Genomic DNA, 16,861 nt, shown 5'->3' on the forward strand with positions numbered 1-16,861 from the left:
AATCTGTGAAAGTTTTTCAAAGTGTTGGAGAAATTTGTAAAGAAATCTCTGAAGGAAAATCTTGAGATATTTTTGTAGAAATTATTAGTCGAATTTATAATAAAAGCCATGGGAGATTTTCTGAAGGAACCTCCAGGGTAGTTTCCACAGGAATCCCTGCAGAAAAATCCCGAATGGATCTAACATTTTTTAAAGAGTCCCTGGAGAAATTTCTAGAGAAATCACAGGAAGTTTTTCTGACAGAAATTCAGATTTAAAAAAATCCCTGAAGCAATTTCTGAAGCCAACCCCGGAGAAAGTTTTGAAATAAATCCTTGGGGATCATTTGAGAGAATGTCTAAAGGAATTTTCGAAGGATTTTTCGGAAAAAATCTAAAAAAGTTTTGAAAAAAAGGAAGGATTTTCTGAAGAAATTTCTGGAGGAATTACTACAAAAAAAAACATACATACTCTACTCTTTCTGAAACTTCTGGAGAAATCACTTGTGGAATTTCGGTAAAAATTGGAAGTTGCTGAGGAAATTTTTGGTGAAATCCTTGGAAAACATTCCAAAGTAACCCCAGTTAAAATTTTTGAAGGAACTTTTGAAACATTTCCTGAAAAATAGTTTATGAAGGCATAGCTGAAAGTTTTAAGGAAACTCTGGAAAAATTTCTGAATAAATGTCTGAAGATATTTCTAAAGGAATCTCTGAATATTTTTTTTTTTGGAAAAAAGTGGAGGAATTTCAGAAGTAAATCTTTCATGATTTGAAAGAATTCTTTGTGAAATTTACAGAACAGAAAAAATCTAAACAATTCTCTGGAGAATATTTCCAAATGAATCCATGGAAGATTTTTTGAAAGAATCCGTGATGGATTTTTTGGCCGAACACTCGGACAAGTTTCCGCAAACAAAAACAGAGAGATGTTTTACAAGAGTTTCTGAAGAAATTTCTGGTAGATTTTCTAAAGAAATCTCCAAAAGATTCTCCAAACTAGAGGAATTTCTGAAATAATCCCTGGGCGAGTTTCTCAAAATATCTCTGAAATGATTTTTGAAAAATCATGTAGAAAGTGATGAAGCAATTCTTGCCAAATTTCGTTAAATAATTCTTTGTGACTGTGAGGAACACATGGAAGATTTTCTTAAATATTCTGTAACATGATGATTTGATGTGGAAAGTTTCATTCGGAGACCGTCGTAATAAAGTTGAAAATACTGGGTTCACTTAATTTTGTTTAATCCCTCAGAACTGCAACAAAAGGCGACCGAGGCGATAACGGCACACTACACTACTCATACAGATCGTTCGGCAAATACAGCACAACCAGTATCCACGCTCTATCAAGTACGTGTCACGAATCTCTAAATTTCGGAAGGAAATCCCTTGAGGAATTTCAGATGGGATCCCCGGAGGTATTTATGAAGCAATTCGTAAAGAAATTCCAGGGTAAATAAATCTTCGGAAATATTTTCAAAGGAATCCCTGAATAAATTCCTTAATTTTTTTTTCAATTTTTGGGACATTTATGCAAATTGCGTTATTGGGTATGTCCATTACTCAATATATTGGCTTTTCAATCAACCATACATATAGTTTTGGACAAAAGACTTCGATCGTAAAAAAATAGCGAGATAGCGGTTTATTCGTTATTTAGCGGAAATTACTAATTTATGCCAAAAACTCCGAGCCTTTAATCGAAAATACAATTTTCATGCAGTTTTCATATGTTTTGGAACATTTTAATATAAAATTTAAATGAAAATTAAATAAAAAAAATTGCTTCGATTTTATGTAAAATTCGATTTTATAGACATTTAAAAAATTGAAATGTCCACTAAATCGAGGTATACCTGTATACATTATCTTCCGCATTATTGGCTTTGGGACTGGTAGGACTGAAACTCAACCGCACACCCACCGACGACGCATTGATTCAATAAAAGGCTTTGCTTTGCTAGCTGTGCACGTATGATAAGCATGCACGGATACTTGTTTGTTTTCTCTTTATGCATTAACTTCTCTCATACTGCCGGAAGATTTTCTCTCTGCTCGAGCCTCGGCTTGATCTATCTCTCTGGAAAGGGGTAATGTCGAAGATATTGGATTGATACTTGGTTTGATCCTCGTGATTTCATCAATAATCCTTGAGAAAGAAATAATTGATGGAATGGTGGAATAAAGGAAACAAGAAAGCGATGCCAAATAAACATTTTCAAACACAAGTTGCGCATCGTAAATTTTCATTAGATTATTTAGGAATATTGTTTAATATTTAATATTGGTTCATTATGTTTTATATCACATCTTTAATTTCCACTAACGTATATGCGATTTTCTAGTGCCTTTAGTATAAAATGCTAGAAAACTCAGTATATTTTCGACAGCTTTGTTCTTTTCGTCATGGGGTGTTATCTAAAGTCTGATAAACTGAAAGTTGGCGTCACATCTTTGCCAATCAAACTGTTTACAGCTAAGTTTTAAGATATTTGGACGACAAAAAACTCTTATGGCAAAGAGAGAAGCACTGCCAATAATACACAAAGTCACTCTCAAGGCATATAATTTATTCATAGTTTAGTAATCAATCTAGCTATAGATAACCCTGTTAATAACGGATAAAGCAAACATTTTCAATTGGGTTTTTAAATTAAGAAAAACATAATGATTTTTCGATTTTATACGAAAGAGCACCTTTTTCTGAACCACTATGATTTTTTTCAGATTTTTAGAACCTTATTTTGGTACCTAAAATCAATTTCAAAGATTTTTTTTAAAATCACCTTTTGACAGCTGGGCAACTATTTGACAGCTCCGCCCAGTACAAACTGCGACAAGGGGTGATTCGACAAATCGCTCCCATACAAACTTCAAATTGATTTTTAAATAGGTTCCCGGGCTCCGAAATTCATGAAAATTTGGATTTCGGCTCAGTTTGACATGCAGATTCAGAATATCGAATTATCTCAACACCGTTAAAGAAGCCAATTATAGCCGAAACAAACAAATCAATATGGCAATAACCTCTTATCAGCCTTTGTTTTCCAAACCTCTACTGCTTTACATATTTACTATGACATTAGCAAAAATCAAAACTTGTTCGAACCTAACTATTATTTATTTATTTATTTATTTTTAACTTTAAATTTTGTAAGAGGGAAAAGCCCCTTTGAGTGATTTCCAAATTTACATGTTGAAGTTCGAACCTAACTGTTAATACTTATTTTTTAAGCTCCATTTTGTATGAAGTATTTTGGTTCACCGGTAGAAATTCATAACTTGTGTTAGAAATTAAAAAAACATCAACCTTCTCAAGAAATTAGGAAAAATAGCATGATGAATTAGTAAATAGATCCACTATTTACCAATTCATCATACTTATCCGAGAGATTGGGTTCAATAAATAAGAGTTTATGAATGCTTACAAAAAATCGAATATGACGTGGTAAATAACCAAAATTATCAAAACATTATTTTTTCATAATCATTAATGGAATTGAATAAGCAAGTGATATATCGAAATTTGCACTTTTATAATGATTAAGTCTTTATTTTATTTACAATGCAAAAACGTGACACTTTATTTATTTCTAAAAATTTGCTTCCAAAGCATTCCATAAAATACAATTGAGCTGGCCACCATGAACGCCGTAAACCACGCGCTGAATGTTGGTGAATTGCTATCTCTTCCTCACTGATGGAATGGTCTTCGCTCAATCTGCTGACTCTTTTACCCTGCTGGATTGATCGAATAAAACAACTCAAGGGGAAAGTTTGACGGACTTGGATGATCTTGATGGTTTGGTCAAACTGGATGATAGCGGTGGTTGGATCAATCTTTCGGAGGGGAAATATTGAGGATATGATCACCAGCCTCAATCCTCGCTTTTGCAGGTTGGTCAGTATTTACATCAAGATTCAACATTATCATCCATGTTTTCCTCAATAAAAATGCATGCAATACATTTAGCAATATTTCCATCAAATTGTGTTTCTTGATGAAGTTGAAGGAAAGATTGAACCTCTTGGTTGAATCAACTTATTGATAAGTGTAAATGGCACTAATAACCATTCTTGTTCCATTGCAAAGCCCTTTTCGCGGATTCAAATTTCGTAGCAGCATGACGATCACTCCCTTCTTCAGTACCAGGGTATGTGGAGGCATTCCGGATGGCGTTTGTTCATGAAGGAATTCTGGAGGATACCTCGTGGCATCGCTTAGGTCCTCCGTAACAACAGAATCTGCACTATAATAAACCGTTGGTTCTCCATTTATCATGTCAATGATTTTCCGGTTCATCGCCAGCGTATGCGCATTTGTAGGAGCCACAATGATGCGTTTTGACAAATCTTGAACCGACATTGCTTGAACATCAGATCCAAACACACATTTGATTAAATCCTCAGTCGCTACCATGTGTTGAGGTATCTCGAGCACATTCTCATCGTTCAAATTTGGCACTTGAGGAGTGTTTCCAGATCCAACCTGAAGGAGCCATTCATTGTGAGCATCCAGTCCCCTACATCGCATGTTGGTTATCAATTTTAACTGTAGGAAGTGTTTCCATAGCGAGCTGGACTTGATGCAACACTCAAAAACATCACTTCGAGTTCCTCTGATGACACCAGGCAAAGTTTGGCGGAAATCTCCACCAACTACAAAAACTTTTCCACCAAATGGTTGCTGATTTTGCATTATGTCTCGTAACAGTCGGTCTATGCAATTCAGTCCATACTTTGACAACATCGTGATTTCATCGATTATGATGAGTGATGCTGCGCGAATAGCAGCAGCTTCTGGGGATGTTAGTCTCATAGAGGAAACGGATGTGTCCAAAAGCGGAACGGGAAGCTTGAAACCACTATGAACCGTTCTACCACCTGCCAAAAGTGTTGCTGCAATTCCAGTCGTTGCAAATGGCAAAACAACTTTTCCAGCACCTGTAAGCATAAACAATTACAGTTACATTCCCACTATACTGACTGGTTACGGGTAAAACTAATAAATTCTTTCTTCTTCTTTTTGGCGCTACATCCTCGCTGAGACAGGGCCTGCTCAACAGTCATAATTTTCGCATAAGTATACATAGTGGAGCAAACATGATGACAGTTAATGCCCAGGGAAGTGAAGAAACTTTCTAACCTGAAAAATTCCTGCACCAACCGGGAATCGAACCCAGGCACCTTCAGCGTAGTTTTGATTAATAGCACGTCTACCAGCTACACACTAACAATACACTAAAGAAGGTCTCAATAATTGCTTACCTCTGACAAATGCCATTAATGTTGTATAGAGAAATGTTTTCCCAGAACCGCCTGGGCCATCAATGTAGAAGCATCGCTGTTGAATGTGCTCGTCTTCTACCGCAGCTATGATTTTGTTGAACGCTTCCGACTGATTTTCGTTGAGCATGGATATTTGGTCTGATCCCCTACGTGCCTCTGTTGCAACATCATATTGCTGTGGTACAGCTGGTGAGGTTCCAGTTGGTATTGGAAGACCGAGTTGTAGGCACGATGATCCATGCTGCTTCAGAAGTGCATCGATGTCATGAAGTGCTTTATTGATGGCACAATCGTTGGAGTCAGTCCTCATGTAGTCTAAAGCCATGTCGTTGACGTATTTATTCCACAAATCAATGGCACTTGATGGTTGGCAAAAAATATAGATGAAAGCAAAAGTGTCTCGTAGCTGTCTGGGCATTTCGTATACAGCAGCTTCTCCAAGGCAACGGTCCCATTCTTCATCAGATTCCAGGAGTCCTCTTGAAGAAGCGGCTGCCTTGAACGTAGCGTGAACAACATCATCATATGACCGAAGAGCTGCAAAGCTTGTAGCACCCTTTACGTGCAACAATAAAAGACGTAGATAGAAGCGTTCTTCGTCTCTCGCGCTAACAGTGTACATGCTGGAAACTACCATAGGTCCAGCTCTTATTCGTTTCACCCATTTATTTTCCTTGTACACATAATTTTGTGGAATATCCGTATACAAAAATTGCCGTGCAGTAGGGTCCTCACTATTAAGTTGGAACCAAGCTTCAAGCTTTTTTTTTTTTTTTTTTTTTTTTTTTTTTTTTTTTTCTAAACCATAGGGGGATAATCTGCTCAACAGACACCCTAACAGAAGGTTAGGGTAGTGTAGGTCTGACAGGCCGTCTTCTACAACAAAAGTAAAATCCAGGACTACTCTCTCCTCGTACCCACTAAACCATTCCTATGGTCGCCAAACCCTACGTCTCTCCGGAACCACCAAGAAGGTATTGCTTCAGAGAGGGGCTAGTGCACATCGCACCCACAACGAACATCGATGACTCGCTTTGGAGAGTCCATCACGGTAGCATGCTGGCGCTTAGCCAGTTTCCCGAGTGGTCCTCGCCACTCCCTTTGTCCTCGGAAGGCGGGCAGGGTCAACCCCGCCCGCGCCCTACTGCTGAGCGGACATCAAGAACTGATGCCCACATGCAACCCGATCTGACCTGCCCGCAAAGGAAGGGTATCACTACCCTTCAGGCCCTATCAGATGCATCCGTAGGTTGCAGACAGCAGGATCTCACCTACCCCGACCCTTGCCGGGGACCCCTTTCCAACCGCGGGCTCGAATCCAACCCAGTAGACCGACGCCACGACAGCACCGCTACCGGGACTTCCTCTCCGCGGCCACTTAATCGTTGTAAGGGTCGATCTCGACCGCAGGGCACCGGTATGACCTACGAAGCCGACTCCGAACCCCTGGACCACCTCTTGTACTGCATCTGGACTAGCCATTCTCCGAGTCCACGCGCCACCTCCTCTGTAGCTCCCAGACGATGTGGGTAATAGCCGTTGAAACGGCGTTCCAGCCAAACTCATCCCTACACATCCTCTGGACCAAGTTGTCCGGAGTTGTGTCCTCCCCGCATGTGGCAAGCATGCGGTCACGCATTGTGCGAAAACGCGGGCACACGAACAAAACGTGTTCCGCCGTTTCCTCTAAACCATTGCACACTGGGCATTCGGGAGAATCCGCATGCCCGAAACGGTGTAGATACTGTCGGAAGCAACCATGACCTGTAAGGACCTGTGTCAGGTGGAATGTGACTTTCCCATGGCGCCTATTAATCCAACTATCTACCCTCGGTATCAACCTATAGGTCCACCTTCCTTTGGTGGAACTGTCCCACGCGCGCTGCCATTTGACCATAGAGGCCATCCTGACAGTCCTGCGTATGCCTCTTGTGCCGCGCATTTCGAAGCACTCCATGTCCTCACTGATAAGAATGCTGATAGGCACCATACCAGTAATGACGCAGAGAGCGTCGTGTGACACGGTACGGTACGCGCTCGCAACCCTCAGGCACATAAGCCTGTAAGTACTTTCCAGCTTCCGTCGGTAGCATTTAGTACTTAGCGCGGTGCCCCACGCCGGGCCGCCATACCTAAGTATGGATGTAGCAACACTAGCCAGAAGCTTGCGCTTACTGGCGTACACCGCAGAGCTATTGGACATCATCCGGGACAGTGCCGCAATAGCTGTGGAGGCTCTTTTACAGGCATAATCGACGTGGCTACCGAAGGTAAGCTTATCGTCGATCATCACGCCCAAGTGTTTGACGGAGCGCTTTGACAGGATAGTACAGTCTCCTACACTGATCTCCGTCTGCTGCTCCGACTTCAGGTTGTTAACAACCGTCACCTCTGTCTTGTGGTGAGCCAGCTCCAGTTTTCTGGACCGCATCCACGCCTCCACAACCTTGATCGAGTGGTTGGTAGTCAACTTTACCTCCTCGATCGTTTCACCGTAGACTTCGAGCGTAATGTCGTCGGCAAATCCGACAATCACCACTCCCACTGGATACTCTAACCTCAACACCTCGTCGTACATGACATTCCATAACACCGGACCCAGGATGGAACCTTGCGGGACTCCTGAGGTTATGTGAAAGCACTTCCGACCCACCTCCGTGTCGTAGACTAGTACACGATTCTGAAAGTAACTTCCGAGAATCTTGTACAGGTACTCCGGTATCCCCAGACGCAAGAGCGCATCGGCAATAGCAGACCAGCTGGCGCTATTAAACGCATTCCTTACATCCAGAGTCACTACCGCGCAAAAACGAATTCCCCTTCTCTTAGGCTCGAGTGCTTTCTCGGCGGTTTTTGTAACCGACAAGATAGCGTCTACGGTGGACCTCCCCTTCCGGAAGCCGTACTGGTTACTCGAAAGACCATTTTCGCCCTCGGTGAACCGCAACATTCTATTGAGGATGATCTTTTCGAGCACCTTCCCCGCCGTGTCAATCAAGCATATTGGTCTATATGCCGACGGGTCTCCGGGTGGTTTCCCCGCCTTTGGCAATAGTACCAGGCTCTGCCTTTTCCAAGCTTCTGGGAAAACTCCCTCGTCCAGGCATTTCTGCATAGCAGACCTGAACATCTCGGGAGCATCTGCAATAGCTACTTTTAAGGCCAGGTTCGGAACTCCGTCCGGACCTGGGGCCTTACCTACGCTAAGGGACTTAGCTATCCCCGCAAGTTCCACATCGGTGACCCTCTCCTCATCGCCAGCCCCAGTCCCCGGCTGTCCTACAAAAGGAGGCCAAGGACTAGGATCATGACGCGGAAAAAGTCCTCCAATGATCCCCTCCAACATCTCTGGAGATTGCTCTGTAGGAGCCATCACACCTCTCGTCTTGGCCATAACGATCCTGTAGGCGTCACCCCACGGGTTCGTATTGGCACTCTGACAGAGACCCTCAAAGCAGGCCTTTTTGCTTGCTCTTATCTCGGTCTTAAGCGCGGCTTTTGCAGCGGCGAACACCACCCGCCGTTCGTTTCGCTCTTCCTCTGATCGTGCTCGCTGCATCCGCCGCCTAGCCCGTAGGCAGGCGCGGCGCAGGTCCGCAATCGCGTCGGTCCACCAGTAAGCCGGTGGCCTCCCATTTCTAGGGTGGACTCGCCTAGGCATGGTCGCATCACACGCACGTGAGAGCACCGCTACCAGCTCGTCGCCGTCTAAACCGATTAAGTTTCGCTCACGGCGGAGCGCCTCCCTAAATACCCCTTCGTCGAAGTATGATGTCTTCCACCTGCGAGGGCTTGGCCTTGGCCTAGCCGCCTCTTCTTCTATCCGCTGTCTGCTGTTATTGTAGTCGATACTGTAGCGAACCGCCAGGTGGTCGCTGTGAGTGTAGCCATCATCTACTCTCCAGTTCGAACTACTTGTTAGGCCAGGACTACAAAAGGTCACGTCAATAATTGACTCCGCTCCGTTTCGACTAAAGGTACTCTTGGTACCGACATTAGCCAAGTCGACATCTAAGATGGCCAGTGTTTCTAGCAGGATCTGACCCCGCTGGTTCGTGAAACGGCTTCCCCATTCCACGGCCCAGGCATTAAAGTCGCCCGCTATTACCACCGGCCTTCGCCCTGTTAGCACGGTCGTTAAGCGGTCCAGCATTTGCGTGAACTGCTCGATCGGCCACCGCGGAGGCGCATAACAGCTACAGAAGAAGACCCCGTTTACTTTGGCGACCACGAAGCCCTCATAGGTAGTAGACACCAACTCCTGAACGGGGTATTTACCCGTCGTCCATATCGCCGCCATTTTTCTGGTCCCATCCGCGACCCAGTTGCCGTTGCCGGCGGGTACTCGGTATGGGTCCGATATGATGGCGATATCCGTCTCCCACTCAGAAACTGCCTGACAAAGCAGTTGCTGAGCCGCATCACAGTGGTTCAGGTTCAGCTGCGTTACCTGCACTGTGATTTGTTGTTCACTGCGGCTTTCTTGAAGGCCGGGCACCTTGGACCACCCATCGGATGTCTGTTGTTCGAGGATTTCCCGGTACAGATCATGCAGATGGGCGGACTCGTGCAGCTTTGGGCCTTATGACCTTCAGCGCCGCATCGCCTGCACAGTTTGCGCCTGTCGGGGCCTTTGCAGTCCCACGACTTGTGTCCTGGTTCCAGACACCTAAAGCAAACCTCTGGTGGCTCGTGGAATGTCAAAGGACATACGCACCAGCCCACCTTTATCCGCCCTACTTTAACGGACTTTTTAACGTCCGCCACAGGTAGCTGAACCAGAGCTATCTGTGTCCCTGCTGGCCCCTTCCGCAGCCTGACGGCTGTGGCGGCCACCTGAACATCGCACTGTTGCCGCAGTGCCGTGATGAGCTCTTCCGCTTCGGTGATCTCGTCTAGGTCTTTGACCTTCAGAGTCGCCTCATGCGTAAGAGCCCTCACCTCCACTCCATCACCAAGGACCTCTTCTGCCAGCCTCTTGTAGGCGGCGCCCTTGTGATCCTTCTCGCGCTTAAGCTCCAGGATCATTTCGCCCGTACGAGTACGTCTGATACTGCGTACGTCGGCTCCAAGACCCTCGAGCTTGGCGTCGCACCTCATCGCCTTCAAGACGTCCGAGTATTTCGACTGTTCGGTCTTGATGACGATAGCGTCACCTTTTTCGCGCCTGGCACCTGCCTTCCTACGCCTTGGCTTGGCGACCTGCACTTCTGCCTGCGGATTCACCTTCTTCTTCCTCTTCCGCTCTACCTTTGTCCAAGGAGGGTCATCTCCTTGGATCGCCCTGCTCTGTGGCTGCTGAGGGCCCACCATTGGTCGCAACCCCTTGTTCCCATCATTCCGGGACGGGCCGGCCTTTTCAGGCCCACCCTTCCCAGCTTTCCGGGAACCCTGGCTGGGGTCCGACTTTCCGGCCATAATACCGACTTTAGGGGTTATTATACGCCTGGCCTTGCGGGCACCGCCAGACAGCTCCTCACCTGACGGCTGCCTCGCCCGCTTCTGCGAATGCTTGTCACGTTTGTCACGTGCATTCGCTTCCACACTCTTAGGACTACCCGCGAAGGAGAAGGCCTCCGTTTGCGTAAGCTTAGACGCTTTCTCCTTTGCGGGTTCCGCCGCTGCCGCAGCCCGCAACGCGACCGCGTGCTCCTGCTTGGCCTCATCAACTGACGCTCTAAGCCGAAGCAAGGCCGTTTTCAGGTCCTTGCTTATATTCGACTTAGTTGTCGCAAAGTCGATAATTTTGCCAAGCTGCTGCTCAGCTACCTCCAATGCGGGCCGTCCTTTTCCTGCTACTTGGCTGATGGCCCTCAGCAACCATGCTCCGTCCATGACCTCCGCCGGCTGGCTTGCCGTGGAGTGGACAGGAGCTCCCACGCTTGAGCTGCGTAAGCAGCTTCCAGCACCTGACTCCTCGCTTCTCCTTGTTGGAGACCGCATCAACCCGCTTCTTGCTCAAAAATAAGTCGTTGCTGATTAGGTAGATGAACTGGCAGTCTGGTGACCGTATGAGAACGTGCGTGCATTTTCGATTCTAGTAGACGCCACATAGCTTCTGGGGCACTCACGTATCGGCAGTCAATGAAATTGGTTATCTCATTGTATTGAGCTTCCGTCTGATTAACGGCAGTAATAGCGACATTGGCGCAGTCAAATCCCTTATAGATATATTTGTATATGTATTTGACTGCATGTAAGGATGTACACACCTCGACATTAATATGTGCATTGTACCGCAAGGTCAAAAATGCATTATACGGCACCACGTTGCCGTTGTGCATTTGACTACCGCGTACTGTTACGGATTCCATACTGCGTCGACGATATGACGGATACCCATGCGAGTTAATTGTTGTCGTGTCGGTGAAAGGTTTGGGGAATTCCTTTTTACACTTACCGTTTTCCATACATACTGCTCTTGGATTAGAAGGTCCGCATGGGCCATGCATCATGAACCTCAACACAATTTCGCGAAGACTTGGTTGTGTAGTCGGTGGTATTTCCGCACTTACAAACGCATCAATCCGCTCAGCCGTCGTAAATTTGTCCTCCGCTTGTAATGTTATTAAAATGTGCGCATGGGGGAGTCCTCGCTTTTGGAACTCGATCGAGTACACGTAGGCCTTCGATCGTCCCAGTTTGTTATTTTTCCACAGGTCATCCATCAAAGCGGCTAGTTTAATCTTAAATACCCTAACCACCAAATCGGGTCGATCGGAGGCGGTTTCTCCTGGGCGTAGATTGTCAACGATTTCTGCCCAATTAGGGTTAGCCGTAAACGTAATGAAAAGGTCTGGAGCTCCGAATTTTGCAAATAGGGACATCGCGTCGCTGCACCTTTCATGCATATTTCTCGGCGATCCTTCAAAACTCGAGGGAAGAATCACCGGGACGCCGGCTGCAACATTCCCATCGGCTGCCAAATTCTCCACATGATCAGTGAGCCCCTGATACTGTTCCGCTCGGAGTCGTCGCTGGTTTAGCCTAATGTAATGTAATTTATTGACAAAAATATATCAGTTACAGAACTTTCTATCACGTCAAGGAAATACCTTATTCCTTACCTAATATAGTTAAGGTTGTTAGCTTCTACTTGAAGATAGGAATCTACCAGCCATTGCTGGGTTAGTCTGCCAGCGCTCATTACGGGGTTAAATTCTGCAGTGCGTATTGCCGTCTGAGCAACTTTATATTGCAACATAGTTACGTTGGTCCTGATACGGTTGAGTTGTGCATTCTCGTACGCATTACACTGCCAATTAGGTTGCCATCCTGGTTCTCCATACGGATACAACAATGCATACGCCATCGGATCCAGATTCGAGCTCAAGATGCTAAGATTCAGGAACTGTTGTTGCGAGTTAACCGGATTTTTCGGGTAGATTCGGATGTCCCTGTTGAACGGTGGCTCACCATCCTCATTGACGAAAATCATCGCAACTTCGTCAGCGGTTGCGGCATTATATCTTCGCTGGTCTTGTTGTCGATCGATTTTGAGAACCATATTTACAACTGGTATCTCATGGCCAGATGTAACTGCACGTTGCTCCTCAGCGATCATCTTTTGCCGCATCATAGTGTAATGCTGTGCCAGAACATTGTTCTGTCGCATGAAACGGTTAATTTTGTCCAAAATCGGCGTCCGCAACAATTCGCTTGCCGGATGGTTCTGCCGCACTTCCGTAGCTTGAGAGCTGTCAAGCATATATAGTTGGGCGAACTGTGGCGGTTCACCATGTGGTGGATGGACGTGAGATGTCCTATGATAGGTTTGTCCATGTACCTGTTGAAAAAGACTATTTAGTCCAAGGATTGGGAAATTAAAAATAATCGTTACCTTGAAAACATACGGGCCTCTACCAGGAACATCAGCTATCTTCGCTCCCAAAGAAGCAAACGAAACTGCACTGTTGTACGACCGAATGCACTGCCTGAAGTGGGTTCTTTCGGGGTTGTTGGTGTTCATAAGGAGGCTGCGCATGAATTCGGGATATTCCAGTGGTTCTCCCGATGCATTCGTAGGCCGCGGAAGTTTAATTTTGCCTTTGTGGCAGCACGAATTGAACTTTCCATCCGTGGGTCTTTCAGCGATGAAATTTTTTGATTGACAAAATTGGTATATTACGTTCATTGGGCCACAGGTATGAGGAACTTCTGCATCTACATCTCTTACATTTCGCTCCCGTGTCGAACGAACAGAGGCAGCAACCGCTGTACGACGCGCTTGCGTTTGCTCCGGTGTTTCGCTTGCTCTACGATTCCGGTGAGCCTGTGCATCTCTCCGCCGTATCTCGCTTCGAACTGCCTCACTCTGACGCGATCGCCATTTCTGCTTCTGCAGCCTTGCTAATCGCCGCCTCTTCTCGGCGGGAGACTCACTGGAATCCATCACAAAATCACTTTTCTTCCCCGGGAGCACTATGTCACTCAACAAAAACTAAACAGAAACTTTACTTCTGAGTAACGCGCGGTAATGACCAGTTAGTACTTGAGGACTGTTTGTTTTTGAATTTTGACGTTTCTTGGAGATCACCAGCCAACTTTGCTCCGAGAATTTCCCCGCGTACTGCGTTTAGTTGGCTAGTCACCGGACAGACAAACAGGGCTATTATATATATGATGAATACATCGCTCCTAGCATCGCTCAGTAAACATTACCACCACCTGCACGGTGTTCAGCATTTAGAAGGTGATACATTCTGGAAATCAGACAGTTTTTTTATGACGTAATTCAAATCGTTCAAAGGCGTGAACAAAATGGTCTAGTGTTCCTCATCAATTTGACGTGAAAGGACGATAAGGACGACATAACATGCTCACGTCTAATATTGATGTTTTCCTAGCATGTTTCACGAAATAGGGTAAATGGTGATGGTTGGACCATTTTGAAGTCTTTGGGATGTACCCAATATTTGATTCGAAATATTACTGTGATTTTCGAACATTATTATACCTAATTTGATCTTAATGGAACGTTCTACTCTTAATCTTTCTAAAAAGTACCAAAAACATACAAATAAGTAATCGAAATATTAAATACTAGTTTATTTGTGGACGCAGTAGCGCCCGTGGCAAGTGTTTTTCTTTTCAATATAAATGGTTCATGTGTTATTCACGCTTGTAAATTTTAAATACGATCGATCGATCAACGATCAATTCTGACTATACATGTCAATGGTTGCTCCTCCGTGATTGATCTGAACTGGTACCAGTTGCACTGTGATCCAACTGAATAAGGGGCTGGGACATTCCACTTATTCTCAAAGTGCAATTTTAGCAGCTCATGCATATTTGATCAATAACGGCGCCGGCCAAGTCCTTATAGTCAGCTGGGAAGGGAAAGGAATGTTAGAGTGTACTGGTTGTTGCTACTAGAGACCGAGAGCACTCTGCGTCCCCACAACGCAGCACGGACTGGGGTATTTGTTAGACGGAAAGGATGGGAGATCTGGGAGTCACCGTTGGGTCGGTGATGCGATCCATGGATAGGGTTATTTATAGTATTCGTATAGATTGTGTGGTGAATAAGGTCAAGCGGCACAGCACGCTTTGGTTGCATAACTTATAGGCGTTATATATATACAACACTGTGCTGTGAGTGGAAGTTGGAAGGGAGGGAAACGACTTTTTTTCAATTCGTTTCTGGTTCTAGCGATGGCTATGAACATATGAATATACATGAGTTGTATATGTAGAGAGAGCGAGAGAAAGTGGATAGAAAGATACAAAGTAGGATGAAAAGGACGGGCAATCCCTGAACCCATGACCTTCTGCATACGAATCAGAAGCGGTAGCCACTAGACCACCAAGCCCGTCATTATTCACGCTTGTAAATTTTAAATAAAAAAAAAACTTTACATTTTTCTACGTTTTAAATAGAATTGTTTATTCGGTGAATTCAATAGCAGCTTATATTTACATCTGAAAAACTTCGGTGAAGACCACATTGCGTGTAAACTGGCGATCATCCCTCAATAGGTCTTCTTGCTGTGAATTAGGTTCGATGTGAACTTTTACCTGATTAGGGTTCCGAGATCGTGACAAAGCAACGTATAGTTTCCCATGCGAAAATACGATTGACTGAAAATCAATTTCAACATGATCAAATGTCTGTCCTTGCGATTTATTGATCGTTTCGTAATAGCATATGCTGGTATGATTGGAAATTGCCGTCGACGTAGAATGCAATGTAGAGTCACTTGGAGCCAAATCTATTCTTGGGATCATCACAACGTCTCCGCGATTACACTCCGAGATAATTCTAGCAGTAATTGTGCTTCTATCGAGTTGCTCAATAACCATTCTTGTTCATTGCAAAGCCCTTTTCGCGGATTCAAGTTTCGTAACAGCATGACGATCACTCCCTTCATCAGTACCAGGGTATGTCCTTCAGAACTCGAGGGAAGAATCAACATTCCCATCGACTGCCAAATTTATCCACATGATCAGTGAGCCCCTGATACTGTTCCGCTCGGAGTCGTCGCTGGTTTTGCCTAATGTAGTGCTATTTATTGATAAATATATCAGTTACCGTAAACTGGGGTGTAGTTGATCAGTGCGGTGAACCTGATCACTCAATTATCCGCGAATATAGACTTTCAAGGAAGCAACAATTACTGTATAACCATTCGCATGCCAATGACGTAACATTAAAATGGAATGGTAACTTCCTTCAAAGCCCAGATCCGTGGGTAATTGGGTGATCAGGTTCACCCCACTGATCAACTACACCCCAGTTTACGGTACAGAACTTTTGATCACGTCAAGGAAATACCTTTTACCTTACCTAATATAGTTAAGGTTGTTAGCTTCTACTTAAAGATAGGAATCGACCAGCCATTGCTGGGTTACTTTGCCAGCGATCATTACGGGGTTAAGTTCTGCAGTGTGTATTACCGTCTGAGCAACTTTATATTGCAACATAGTTACGTTGGTCCTGATACGAATAAGTTGTGCATTCTCGTACGCATTGCACTGCCAATTAGGTTGCCATCCTGGTTAGCCATACGGATACAACAATGCATACGGCTTCGGATTCAGATTCGAGCTCAAGATGCTAAGATTCAGGAATTGCTGTTGCGAGTTAACCTGATTTTTCGGATAGATTCGGATGTTCCTGTTGAACGGTGGCTCACCATCCTCATTGACGAAAATCATCGCAACTTCGTCAGCGATCGCCGCATTATATCTCCGCTGGTCTTGTTGTTGATCGATTTTGAGAACCATTTTTACAACTGGCATCTCATGGTTGCACGTTGCTCCTCAGTGATCATCTTTTGCCGCATCAAAGTGTAATGCTATGGCAGAACATTGTTCTGTCGCATGAAACGGTTAATTTTGTCCAAAATCGGCGTCCGCAACAATTCGCTTGCCGAATGGTTGTGCCGCACTTCCGTAGCTCGAGTGCTGTCAAGCATATATACATAGTTGGGCGAACTGTAACGGTTCACCATGTGGTGGCTGGACGTGAGATGTCCTATGATAGGTATGTCCATGTACCTGTTGAAAAAGAATATTTAGTCCAAGGATAGGGAAATTATAAATGATCGTTACCTTGAAAACATACGGGCCTCTATCAGGAACATCAGC

At 44.8% G+C, this 16,861-nt stretch overlaps 1 protein-coding gene across 2 annotated transcripts in view; it reads left to right on the top strand.

Annotated features, from left to right (window-relative positions):
* Window positions 1-16,861, top strand: part of LOC109413122 (formin-J) — a 401,246-nt gene that overhangs the window by 151,507 nt on the left and 232,878 nt on the right. The gene's annotated exons all lie outside the window — the stretch shown is intronic.

This window comes from Aedes albopictus, chromosome 3 (assembly GCF_035046485.1).
Source record: "Aedes albopictus strain Foshan chromosome 3, AalbF5, whole genome shotgun sequence".
NCBI classification, from domain to species: Eukaryota; Metazoa; Arthropoda; class Insecta; order Diptera; family Culicidae; genus Aedes; species Aedes albopictus.